Here is a 13,017-nt window from a genome sequence, read left to right as displayed (position 1 = left end):
TTTGTCTTAAGAACTCTGAATTTGGCTTTATGACTTATTGTTATGACTTTTTGATCCAATATCATGAAGACTGAACTTCTAGTTCTCCTCCTCCTATCTCTTAACTGACTTGCTATTCATATTCTTTCTCTCCTAACCCTTAAATAGAGGTGTCTAGTCGAGGTGATACAGAGATGTGAGTACATCCATTACAGACAATTTGTTAGGTTCACTAGAAATTATTTATGAATTTTGAGTTAAACAATTTAACTGCAAATGTTCATATTGTCATATGATGACAATAAAATATAATATTACTGAAGATGCTCCCAGTATTTGCCATTTCTTAATTATGACCATGGTTAAGTTGCCACCCATTCCTAATCTCAGATTCCACATCTGTGAAGTCAAGATGCCCCTGATTGCTTGAGTTCTTATAAAAACTGAATGAAGAAAAAAGAAAGATGAAATGAGTCAATCCAAAGAAAGCATGTTGCAGGGTGTCTCACATACAGAACATTCCAGAACATGCTGTTGCCTCTTAGGAAACTTGCCTGGAGCATATCTTACCTGCCCAGCAATGTCAGCAACGGTACCACGCTTGAGAGTTTGGTGTTTGCCAGTTTCTGTATCTCACCTCATCAAATATATTACACAGAATTCTGAAAATAACCAGTGCTGTGTTATTTGCAGACAGGGAGACATTCCACATGGGGGATATGAGTGTTGGATGTGATGTCCTGTCTCCCACCCTTTGATTGCTGTGTGGTCAAAGTCTGTATTAGCCAGTATGGCCACCAAGACCATGTCTATTCTACTTTCTTCAGCTTTGGCTCCCATTGCTCCTCTCCATGGATACCCATGCGAGGAAGACCCAGCATGGATCCAGCACCCAGGGTTAACTGGATGTGCTTCTCCATCTGCAGGGGATGTAGCCAGAGCCATCTTTATAAAATAAAGTCCTGGGCCTTGCCCTGCCTCCAGGTGGGAAGCCCCTGGATGTCTGGGGCTTTGGGACATCCAAAGCCATGCCCCACGGGCCTCCACAGAACCCACCTCAGCTGTCTGCGGGGTCTTATCTCCCTCCCCTCCCTCCACTTGGTCTCCTCCACAGGCCCTGGCTCCTTACTTTCCTCACACTCCATAAGAATGCTTTATTTCAGGGATTTTGAGTTTTTTTTCCTTCTTCCTGGAAATGTCTCATCCCAGGTTTCTAAATGGCTGACTGCTTTCCTCCTTAGGTTACTGAGGAAATGTTGTCTGCTTGGGCTCTTTCCTGAAGGCACTATATTAAATATCATCACCTCCTTTGTCCTTTCTGCTTGCTATGCTGCTTTGTTATTATGACCACTGGGCAAGTCTGCCTTTATATTTAAGCTTACCACACATGGGAGCATGCGGTGTGTCTCATTTCATCGTCTTTGCTCAGAGAAGAACTTTGTGAGCCGTTAACCATTGGATGACAGTCATCCTTTAGTATCCATGGGAGAGAGCTAGGAAGACTTCCTGTGGATACGAAAACCGGTGAGATATCATACCAAAAATGGTAAAGAATTTGCATGTAACCTACACGCAAGCTCCCACAAACTTTATCTCTTGATAACTTATAATCCCTCATGCAATGTAAATGTTAGCTAAGAAGTTATGATGGTGTATTATTTGGAGAAAGATGACTAGGAACATTTCCATGCATGTTAAATATATATGTGATTGGATTTTCATATGCATTTGATCCAGGATTGACAGAATTCACCAACATGGAATCTATGGATATGGAAAGCCAGGAGGATTGGGTTTTGCGGATAGATCCTGGGATCAGATGGTGTAGAATCAGCTCCTGCAGCCATTCATGACTGGGGACCTTGTGCAAGTTGCTTAGTCCACTTGTGTGTCACCTCCTCACCTGTTGAGAACAATACTGGTACTTACTGTATGCATTAGCTGCATGAATTAAGTGTGTTTCATTCATCAAACCATCATGGCTGGCACTTGTAGGTGTTTGGGCAACACTTGCACTTCCTTTTATCACCCAACTCAGCTGGGTCAGATCAAACGCTTTGTTCTTTGCATGTCCTGTAAGATCTGCAGGGGCCTTCCACACGGCAGGTGCTCAATAACTCTGTTGACTTTTGGTAAAATTATTTCCCAACAGAAATGCCAGAAGAAATGTCTAGAAAAATTATGCCAAAGCAGTTATGCTTGGAAAGCTGTTTGGGGACTGAGAAGGGATAAAGGAGAGTATCAAAAGGAAATCCCCTCACACTCGCATGTCAAAAATACTTTCGGGCAAGCCCTTGTGCTGGGGGTGGAGTACAGGAGAAGTCCGTGGAAGGTGTTTGTAGGAACACGCATGTGAAGAAGTGGTTGTCCCACCGTTTGAGAAGTGCTGAAATGCAGGTGTCGGTGAAGTGTTACCTCGTCACAGTGGTCGTTTATGGATGGGAATGTATTGGACAGTAACTTTCTCGGGATGATTCAGGTAGCTTCTATTTCTATTTCTGTGTGCTGCAAAAGTGATTTTGAAATCGAGAATGGTGTTAAAATTGAAAATGGAATAAGGTCCCCGGGGAACAAGAACAGAAGTGGTTTGGGGAGAATATGCCGAAACTGTGTAAAACAAGAAGCACAGATTGAATAAAAGTTATTGATTTCTTCAGGTTTCACTCTAATCTGAAAAACATTTTTTTTTTCTCTGGGAACAACTCATAAGACTTGAATAAGACTTAGTGTGTGTTGCCTTGCTCTTGCAGTGGCTGTTAATTAAAAAGAGTGTTTCAGGGCTCGGTGTTCTCTTATTAGAGGCTGTGAAGGTGGCATAAAGCTGTAGGTGGCTGCCAGGTCCATGTGGAGCAAACCACATTCAAGCCTCCAGATCCTTGTCACGGTGCTTACTCTCACCTGTCTGTTCCCACTGTCATTCAGGTACCTGTCTCCTCTGGCAATGTCTTTCAAGGAGAAAAGCAAAATCAGGACAGTTTTCTGATTAATACAGACTTAAAAATGTCATGATTGCCAATATTTCTAGGAGATACAAGATAAAGTAGGCTTATTTTACTTGTGAATTGACCTGTTATACTAGTGTGTTTCTTTTTTTTTTCTTTTTAAATTAGTCTTTGTAAATATGTGACCCATGTTCCAACTGGAAGCTGAAATTGACACAAGACCAATATGTATACAAAAATCATTTGCTTTTCTACACACTAGCAATGAATAATCTACAAGCTGAACTAAGAAAACAATCCCATTTACCATAGCAGTAAAGATGATAAAATTCTCAGGAATACATTTAATAAATGTACAAGGTTGTAGGAAACTAAAACATTGTTAGAGGAAATTAAAGAAGAATCTAAATAAAGGGAGAACTCCCCTAACTTCATGTCTCAGAAGACTTAAAACTGCTAACCTGGCAAGACTCCTGAAATCCACCCACAGATTCACCACAGTCTCTATAAAGGTCCCAGCTGATTTCTTTTGAAGAATTTGACAAACTGATCATGAAATCTATATGGCAAAGCAAAGGACTTTGATTAGCTAAAGTGGTCCTGAAAAAAAAGAAACAAGGTAAGAATCCACAGGTTTTGATTTCAAAACTTGGCACAGATATGCAGTAATCAAGAGAGTGTGGCTCTTGCATGTAAATGAACCACAGGACAATGGAATAGAATCAAGAGGACAAAAGCAGACCCTTACACCCACCATCCAAACTTAAAGATTTTTTATTGTTTTCCCCCCAAAACACCAGCAACCATGTGAACAAGCCACAAAATGAGAGAACATACTTGCAAGTCATAGATCTGACAAGGGGTTTATATGTAGAATATATAAAGAATTTTTAAAACAGAGGAACACAATTAAAATTGGGCAAAGATAGGGATAGATGTTATTTTCCCAAAGAAATAGAAAATATTTTGTTTTCAAAGAACACATAAAAGTGGTCAATGGACACATCAAACAATGTTCAACATCGTTAGTCATTAGAGAAATAGATATCATAAGGAGCCACCACGTCATACCCAGTGTGTGTATGTGTGGGGGCATTAAAATTAAAAAAAAAAACAGCAACAGACATGATTAAGAATGTGGAGAACGCGCTAGTTATATGGTGACTCAGAGATTCTGCGTCTGGCATACCCAAGAGAAACAAAAACATACTTCATACAAAAACTTGCACAGGATGGCCAAAGAATGGAAGCAACCCAAGTGTCCCTCATTGATAAGGGGACAAAGTGTGATGTATCTATACAATGAAATAAACAGGCATTAAAATACCGACGTGGCTCCGACAGGACAAATGATGGAACAATAGGGCAAGTGGAAGAAGCCTGCAGCCAGGGGCTGTGTACTTTAGATTCCATTTACAGGGGCTGTCCTGAAGAGGAGAATCCTCTGGGACAGGAAGTAGATTGGAGGCAGCTGGGAAGAAGGGGTAGAGGGCACATCGCCTGGTCACTGCTCTGGAGTGTCATGGTCTACAATAACAATCCTGTGCAGGCAGAACTCACAGATCAAAGACTTTGACAGTGAATTTTGTGATGTATTAGTCACATCTCAAAACAGCTGTTTTGGAAGAAGCCTGCAGTGACAAAGTTGAAACTGACAACACAGAACTCGTGTTGGGAGCACAGCCAACGGTGGCCCTGGTCTGCCAGCCCCACTCCTGAGGCTGGGCACCATCTCCACTGGTCTGGGTGACTCTGCCTGTTAGGAAACACAATAGCTGCTGATATTATATTGCCACATCGTCCAGTTGTGGTTACTTTCTATTTGGGCCTGTTGTTGTGAGCCGGCCACAAACAACTTTATACCACTAAGCGTTGAATCATCTGTGCCTTGTTGGGTTCTGAGGATTGGTATTGGCTCCATTTGTCAGAAACAAAACTGAGACTTGGGAAGGAAGGAAAATTTCCCAGGGTCCTAAGAGAACAGCTAAAAAAGCTAAAATCTGGTAGACGTCCCGGTCCATTCTTAATTCATAGTCAACATGGAGCACACTGGCCCAATTTTAAACTAAACTCCGTTGCCTTTAATGGCTGCACCTTTCTTTCTTTTGTGATTCCATGTCACCTAGGGAAGTCTAGCCCCGCTCACACTGAAAGGCCTTTTGCTTATTTGAAGGTGTTTTCATGTCATCTTCTCCATCTCAATTTCCATCCCTTCTACCTTAGGCTTGTGACGTTACCATCTTGAGCTCTTTCCTAGGTCTATCTTAAAGCACTATCCAGAGGTCAAAGAATCAGATGAAGTTACTTCAGCTCTGCTAGTCTAAGAGCCTTGAAAATGAGGTTCCCAACCTGCCTTTAAAGTTAAACATGATTTTGCATATGAGAAAAACTGAGTTCAGAGAGGTTAATATTTTGTCTAACATCACACAGTCATAAAACAACCAGCACAGGTCTTAAAACTAAGTCTGGTACAATTTGTCACCACTGACCTGAATTAGTTAGTAGACTAGAAATTTCCCATTTCTTCAACATCATAAACAAACAAGAATTGATTATGCTACCCAAAAGGAGTCTACCGAAGAACTAAAATTCTCCAAGCAGCTGGAGGCTGTAGATTTTAGGGGGAGGAAGTTAGTCTGGGGCCAAGCTTATTTGTTGTAATTACAAGTCCTTAAAAGTTCAGAAGGACTTTTTGTTGGCAGGGCTGGCCCCTTTCTCTTGAACTGTGCCCTGTTTTCAGAGTGCCTTCTAACTGGCTTTAAAAAAATTAAAAGAAAAGAAAACCTTGGCAGTTATTTTGAGTAGAGCATAAAATCTGCCTTTTGTGCTGAAGGATGTTTTCCCCTGAAACTCGTGGAGACATGGCAGCTCCCTGGCATGAGGCAAGCCTGGGCGCAGCCTGCCCTGGTTTGGAAACCCAGCCTCTGGCTGCAGTAGTAGTCCCGGCCAGGGATGGCAGCCACCTCTCCACCTGCCATGGAGGGCATAAAGCAGGCTTTATTGTACTGAGGCGGTTGGAACTGGCTGCCTGAAGTCAAGCTATGGCAACCACAGGACTGTCCACACAGTAAACAAAGGGCAGCCCTTTCTACAGACTTCCTGGAACTCTCCCAGAAGTGAGTCTTCTCCACCCAAACAGAGCAGCTGGGGCCCAGGGGCTTTCCTCTGAGAGGCTGCTCCAGGCTCCTACTTTTACTTTCAGAATGAAAACCAAGGAGGTGTGGGCGAGCGAGGGAACTTGGAGGCAGGTCTGGGCTCCTGGCCGTGCAGGGGTATTGCTAGAAGAGGAGGAAACTGAGGGCCAGGCTGGCATCAGTAACTCTGCACGTACTATCCTGATGTCAGGCTGCACGTCCCCAGGAATGGTCAACCTGATGCTTAAACGTTGTCAGATTCTGGAACATTTCAGATTTTTCAGATTTTCAAAACATAGATTCTCAACTAGTGAAGTCTATGCAGATTTTCAAAATTAAAAACAAAACAAAACAGACAAACAAACAAACAAAAAAACTGAGAGATCTGAAACACCTCTTGTTCCAAATATGTTGGGCAAGGTGTACTCAGCCCATGAACTGGGATGTGTGTGTGTAATATGCATATAGATTAAATATGTGCAGGTACATATGTAATGTGACATATTTTACCTATAAATAACACTTTTGTATAATATACATATATTTGATTTATAAAATTGTCAAAAGTTAAGAACTAGATCTGGAATTTGAGCGCAGACCTGTACCACCCCATGCATTTGCCACCACATCTCATGGTCTCACCATAAAGTGAAAGTAATATTTTTTTTCTATGATTCAATTAGACTTCTAGGTACATCACTGAGTTAAGGAAATAGTTCATAGTCTCCCATGGAAGTCTCTCCTGATTACTGGCCTTTATTTTCTTTCTAAGACTCTGGGTCTAACCCACTCTTAGAAGGTCAGATCTCACATGTGTGGCACTCTCAAGTCCCTTCATTACTGCGCTCAATGGGCACGTTCATGGGGGCCATGGAAATAGCAAGGAGGATGTGAACAGGGCCTTGCTCCAGGTCCTGTGTTATGCAGGTAGGAGCCAGGGATTGACCAGGGCTTCCGCGGGGCCGCGTAGCGCTATTGGGAGAGAGTGTGCTACTCAGGCCACGGGGACAGGGGTGCTCTTTGAGGGAGTGGTATTTCTGAATGAAATAAAAGAGCACCCTGGACAGAGGTCCTCTGGAGCATGCCCGGCAGAAGGACCCTTAGAGTCCCTCGAAGCAAATTTCTGTTTTGTAAAGGAAGATTACATTTTAAGCATCGATATGTGTTTAAGGACTTACCCACATTTGGGGATTGTTGTTCTTGGTGCTCTGGATCCCATGCCAGTACCTTGGTGACAAGATAGCTAAGTCTACAACTGCTACAGAGAGTCACAGCCCAGCACCAGCCTGCAGTGTGGTCTAATCTGATGACAGGGAGGTCCTTGCAGTGGGCACTATTCTGAAGTCTTCCCTATAAAGAGGAATGCAGCTCTTCTAGACTTATCAGCCTCAGGATTTTCTTTGTGAAGATCCTGCTTTGCCATTGAAGCCTGAGATCATCCGTGATGATAGGTAAACACAAGGATTTGGTTGTGAGCCAGAGAAACATTATTTACTAAAACAGGCGGCTGGCTGCAGGCCCTGGCCTGACAGTTACCTCTTGAGTGATCCTTCAGGGACCCCAAGGTCTGGATGGACATCTGTCCTCCCGTGAGCCATGGCCACTGTGAGGCCTTTGGTTTTTTTCTGGCTTCTCTCTGCTCCTGTTCCTGCCATCACTGCCAGCTTCCTGCACCCCCCCCCCCACTGAGCTTTCTGCATCTGGTGCTTGGCCTCTACTCCAGGGTGCTCAATCCATGGTCCAGCATGGTAGGGTCCCCCCAGGGAGCTGATAGATTCAGAACCCCTGTCTTGTCCTTCTCCCTGCCACACCTGGACAACTGCTCTATTATATTTCTGGGATCGTGGATGGTTACAAACTAGGTGCCCTGTAATATTCTCAACTAAGGTGTTAGCTGTTGTATTGCAAACAGGGCACTTTTGTCTCTATCACCTTTGAACCCACAGAACCCAGTGCATTGGTCTTGACCCAGCAGGCAAAGCAGGGTCTGTTGAATGCATGTGTGATATACAAAGGATGACAGCTGCTATGTGTGGCCACAGGCCTTATCTGGAGTATGCATTTTTTTGAATACATTTCTGGAATTTTCTTCATTTATTTTTAATTTGTTATACATGACAACAGAATGCATTACAATTCATATCACACATTTAGAGCACAGTTTTTCATATCTCTGGTTGTACACAAAGTACAGTCACACCATTTGTGTCTTCATACATGTACTTAGGGTAATGATGTCCATCTCATTTCACCTTCTTTCTTATCCCCCATACCCCCTCCCTTCCTCTCCCTCCCCTTTGCCCTATCTAGAGTTCAGCTAATCCTCCCATGCCCCTCACCACCACATTATGAATCAGCATTCTTCAATCAGAGAAAATATTTGGCATTTGTTTTTTGGGGATTGGCTAACTTCACTTAGCATTATATTCTCCAACTCCATCCATTTACCTGCAAATGCCATGATTTTATTCTCTTTTAATGTGGAATAAAATTCCATTGTGTATATATACCACATTTTATTTACCCATTCATCTACTGAAGGGCATCTATGTTTGTTCCACAGTTTAGCTATTGTGAATTGTGCTGCTGTAAACATTGATGTGTCTGTGTCCCTGTAGTATGCTGTTTTTATGTCCTTTAGGTATAGACCAAGAAGCGGGATAGCTGGGTCAAATGGTGGTTCCATTCCCAGCTTTCTAAGGACTCCCCATACTGCTTTCCAGATTGGCTGCACCAATTTGCAGTCCCACCAGCAGTGTATGAGTGTGCCTTTCCCCCACATCCTCACCAGCACTTATTGTTGTTTGTCTTCATAATAGCTGCCATTCTGACTGGGGTGAGATGGTATCTTAGAGTAGTTTTGATTTACATTTCTCTAATTATCTTCATTTTTAATGAACTCTCTTTATTCTTTTTTTCCTCCATGTCATTCACATAAACTTGATTATCTGGTTTCTAAATTCACAGAAGACTCAAAGCTAAATCAGAGCATTGCGTGTTTTAGAGTGGGAAGCTAAGCAGGGAAGTTTACTTTTATTCCGCTTCCAGGGAGGCAGGAAGAAGAGGGGGGGAGAAGCAGGAACCTCACTGCTTGAAGTGCTGGGGGTTGGGGGCTGCTGCAGGATGAGATTACTCCCCGCTCAGGAAACCTAGGCTGGAAGGGGCCAGCTACTGCAGGGACCATCAGCCCTGCGAGTGGGGATTCAAAATGGGGCTCCAGACAGTGTGTTCTGCCCACGATCCTCCATGTAAAACAGTGTGAAGCCTAGGCCAAGTAAGATGTTCCTGAGTCTAGAGAATCTTTTTTGACAACAACATATTTTAGGTACCCCTAAGTTTCTAAAAAATTCTGAAAGTGCTCTGGGGAGTAAGCTTTGGATGGTTTGTTAAATTCTTAAACTTAACTTGAGCTTAAATGAAAGGTCCCTGTAGATGCGACTTCTGAATCCAGTTCCATCACTTGTCTTAAAGATGCAGTGCATCCTTGCTGTGCATGGCGGGTCGATCCTGGGTACAATCAGACACCAAAGCAGGAGGCAAACAGTAGGACTTTGCCCCTTATCAACATTTTTGCTTTTGATTGCTTCTCAGAAGAAAGCAGGAAATCTTCCAATGCAGAAAAAACATTCTGTGTTCCTCATACAGTTGAATCAAACCATAACATTGTCAAGTCCTGACACCCATGGTGCTCCTTAAAACAGAAAATTGCAAATTCTAAGCTATCAAATTGATAGTTTTCTGCCACTTCTTTCAGTTGGCATTTAATAAGTGCACTACTTAAATCTCCAAAATGTGGATAGACTGAACTCAGGCGGTCAACAAATTGAAAGCATAAACAGCCTGGAAGGTTTTTGTTTGTTTGTTTATTTTTTGTTTTTTTTTTTAAACCCTAACTTTCATTAGTTATTCACATCACTCCAACTTGAAAGAGGTAGAATAAGGTGTGAGCTGATTTTTTCAATCACTGCTATTTTTGAAGACCTGCTCTGAGCCTAGTGGGAGGCACACAGAAGCAAATCCCACCAGAGCTGAGAGTGCAGAAAGAGAGTCAGGGTCCAACACAGCATAATGCCTTCTATAGACACCAACAGAGCTGAGGAAGGATGGAGATGAAGGGGGGTGTCTGGATCTGTCTAGGAGAGTCGTTGAGTGTTTTTGAGGACGGATTAGCAAAGTCTTGAACGATAGGTAGGAATTTGTCAGGTGAATAAAGAGTGGAGATGGGAGTATGTTCAACCAGAAGTGACAGGAGATTGAAAGGCAAATGTGCTCATGTTGGTTAATCTGTCTGATGTGATCATCCCATAGTGTGGACTGAAACACTGCCATGCCCCTTGAATACATACCATGGTTACTTGTCATTTAAAAATCTATGTAAGCTGGGCACGGTGGGACTCGTCTGTAATTCCAGTGGCTTGGGAGGCTCAATAGGAGGATAGCAAGTTCAAATCCAGCCTCAGCAACGGCAAGGTGCTAAGCAACTCAGTGAGACCCTGTCTCTAAATGAAATACAAAATGGGGCTGGGGATGTGACTCAGTGGTCGAGGGCCCCTGAATTCAATCCCCGGTACCCTCACAAATATATATATGTATATAAAACAAATGGGCCTAAACCCACATGATACCTGAAGAGGGAGGAATTGAGACATACTGTAGTTTAAAGGGCAGTGGAGGACAGGCAGGGTAGAGGCTGCGCAATAATGAGGTGGGGAATAAGGAGGGATGGAGGCCCAGGAGGGATCAAGCCAGATGCAGCTAAACTCACAAAAACCTGAATCTTATGTTAGAGCTTGGCTTACACTAGTTCATTGCTTCAGGGTGATTTCACTAAATAACCCATTAAAAAATCTTAAAACATTTTTAATTAATTTCCAGAGGTGCAGTGAGCGCACTTCCTTATTCCCTATCCAGTAGTAATCCCCACTCATCGTTGTTAAGTCTCGAAATAAATAGAGATTCTTTAAATCCTGGATGGCTGAGATTAAAATTCTATGTTGGAAGGAAAAAAAATAAAAAAAAGACTTGACACTATTAAATCCTACCTCTAATTAAAATTAGGAGGGGATTTAAATTAATATCCAGAAATAAGCCAAGGGCTCAAAGAAATGAATACAAATGTTAGGAAATGGTTATATTTTGCAGCAAATTTACTACTCTTTCCCAAACACATCTGCTCAGACTGTAGTTGATGCAGCAAGAGGTCATGTGGTAGTGACTTGCAAGAGGACTAAGTAAAAGGATGCAAGTTTGAGGCTTTGTATATTTAAAATCTTTGAGGCTCTCAAAACCAAAGAGAGGCCCCAGCTATATCCCTGAAATACCTCTGTGTGTGTGCAAAAGATCTCTTTCTAAAAGCATTCAAGATACTCATCAACTTGGCAGGAATTCCTGGGGAACCAGTGATTTCTGGTTTATTCTATTAATATTTTTGATTTATTATTATTTTGGTTTATTATTATTCTATTTCTGGTTTATTCTGTTATTTCTCTATTAGGTATCTTTGTGTCCCCAGATGACCCTGAGAGAAGGAGCTGGGGCCAGAAGTCCTCAGCCTGCGCCTGGGGTAAGCCTTGCCTGCTCTCCCACTGTCAGGTGGAAACAGTTGCACCCAAGGACTTGCCATAGTGTCTGCCTGCACAGTGCATTAGGGGCTCCATCCTCTGGTCCCACACTGCTGCCCAGGAGGCAGCCTCCACGGGAGGTCTCCAGAACCTCACACTAGTGGCTTAGCTCATCTTCCTCACTCTAGGATGACTCCACTCCAGTTCTCTCTCCACCCTGCTGATCTCATAATATAAATAAATATCTGAATACAGCCAGCCCTTGGTCAAAATCCTTCATCAACTCCCTGTGACTGTAGAATTGACAGTCACGGCTTTAGCACATGCATCTACGAGGCAACCCAGCACATCTCTCTGAAAATGGCCTTGTAGCTCACTGCTTCCAGCTTCAGGCTATGCCAGCCTATGCTCCCTCTCTGGGCCTTTGGACATTCTCCCTGCCAGATATTTCGTTCTGCTATCTCCTTCTATGCTAACAAAAGAAAAACGCCTTCTCTAAGAACCACCCCCAATTCTCAGCCAGGTCACTACCCCTTCCCTTTCCTCCTAGGTAGAGAGTCTTTGCTGAGGTGACTCCGGGGACTCCTTGAGAAAGGACCAGAGCTCTGCCACTTCTGGTTTGCAGGGTGTTGCCTGGAGCCAGCCTGGCCTGAAGTCCACAGTGGTAAATGAGGGCGGACTCTCCTGCCTGTTCAAGCTCAGCCCCAGCCGTGCTGAGACTCCTGTGAGTGGCCTCTCTTGTTCCTCCTGGGAACCCCAGCAGCTCAGCCGAGCTCCCTGGGGGCCTGGTTCAGATGATCTTGTTCCATGTTCTTCAGGTGTGTGATGGGGATGGAAGCCCACAGTCCTTCAGAGGGGACACCTGGGGCTCACAGACGGGCCAGGAGGCATGGAGGGGCTCTCAAAGGCCTGCTCACGGCCCTGGGGATTTGCTCCTCAGAACTGTGAGTCACTGTGGCAACCGTGTCCTCAGGCTCCTTTCAGGGCTGAGAAGCTGTTTAAGGTGACAAAAATCTGGTCTTTCTGAGGGGAAATGAAAACCAAAGGCCATCTCCCCACAGCCTTCCCCATTCTCCTTCCCCTCCCTGCTCTGGATGCAGTACCCCCCTGATAAAGAAGGCCGCCACGCCAGGACAGAACTGTGCTGACCACCCTGTGGAGCTCCTGACCGGCGGTGCTGAACGGGGAAGGTGAGACCCCTGGCCGCACCCATAGCCGCTGCACTTTGGCTTCAGGTTACATAACCTTTCCTGCCAAGTCAAAACCACCACTCCCTGCCCTGCCAATAGGTTCCCTTCATATTCTTCCTAGTGTCTTTAATTAAAAGTAGCAGCATGATCAACAAAGAATGCACAAATAGTAAAATCAGTAGATACTGAGCCGGAATTGTCTAGGCAGCCT

This window comes from Urocitellus parryii, chromosome 10 (genome assembly GCF_045843805.1).
Source record: "Urocitellus parryii isolate mUroPar1 chromosome 10, mUroPar1.hap1, whole genome shotgun sequence".
Taxonomy (NCBI): Eukaryota; Metazoa; Chordata; class Mammalia; order Rodentia; family Sciuridae; genus Urocitellus; species Urocitellus parryii.
This window is presented reverse-complemented; position numbering follows the sequence as displayed.